Here is an 896-nt window from a genome sequence, read left to right on the forward strand (position 1 = left end):
AGTGTGTGCTCCCAGCACAGAGATGACGTCTTGCTGGCCTCCTGCCGCTCCTCGGCTGCCTGTCACCGCGGGGCCAAGGCTCTCCCAGCGAGGCGTCAGGAGGCTTTGGCCAATGGAGAAGGACTGGAGGGCTTATTCGCAGTGCCTCTGCCTGGGGAAGGGCTGGCAGGGGGTGCATTGCCGGCACTGTGGGGCGAACAATGCCCCAGAAAAGCCCTGCATCCCCTGGAAGGAAGAGGATGCAGAAGGTCACCAGAGAGCTGCAAAGATCCCCTCCGTCACCCAAGGGAAAAGGAATAACAGAGTTACGATGCAGATTATACGTGAGCTGAGCGTAAAGCAGTTATTAGTGAGAGCTTAATAACCAAACCCAGGATTAAGTAGAAGGACCAAAGACTCATCTGGTGCAAATGGCTGCAGCTGTGTGGAGGCCATGAGCCCCATGCTAGTTCATCCTCAATTCCTCAGCAGTAATAATGAAACAGTGAAAGCAGCCCAAGGAAGCTGTTCATTTTGTATTTGCATTGAGCTGCGTAAAAAGTAAACACAGCGTAGGCCAGGCCTGCCAGCAGCTGTCACTGACCTCAAAATCAAAGATGTTGTGGGCTGATCCAAAGTAGGGCAGGCTTGCAAGCAGAGCAGCCACAGCAGCCGCAGCCGTGCTAGAGATGGGAGGAATGTGAGCTGCAGCTGGCACGGAGCAAAGGCTGCTGCCCCCCTTCTGTCCTGGTTTTGGCAGGGATAGAGCTAATTTCCTTCCTAGTAGCTGGTACAGTGCTGTGTTTTGGATTTAGGACCAGAACAAAGTTGATAACGCACCGATGTTTTAGTTGTTGCTAGGTAGTGCTTACACTAGTTAAGGACTTTTCAGCTTCCCATGCTCTACTGACTGAGAA

Source organism: Pygoscelis adeliae, unplaced genomic scaffold, assembly GCF_000699105.1.
Source record: "Pygoscelis adeliae isolate BGI_AS28 unplaced genomic scaffold, ASM69910v1 Scaffold404, whole genome shotgun sequence".
NCBI classification, from domain to species: domain Eukaryota; kingdom Metazoa; phylum Chordata; class Aves; order Sphenisciformes; family Spheniscidae; genus Pygoscelis; species Pygoscelis adeliae.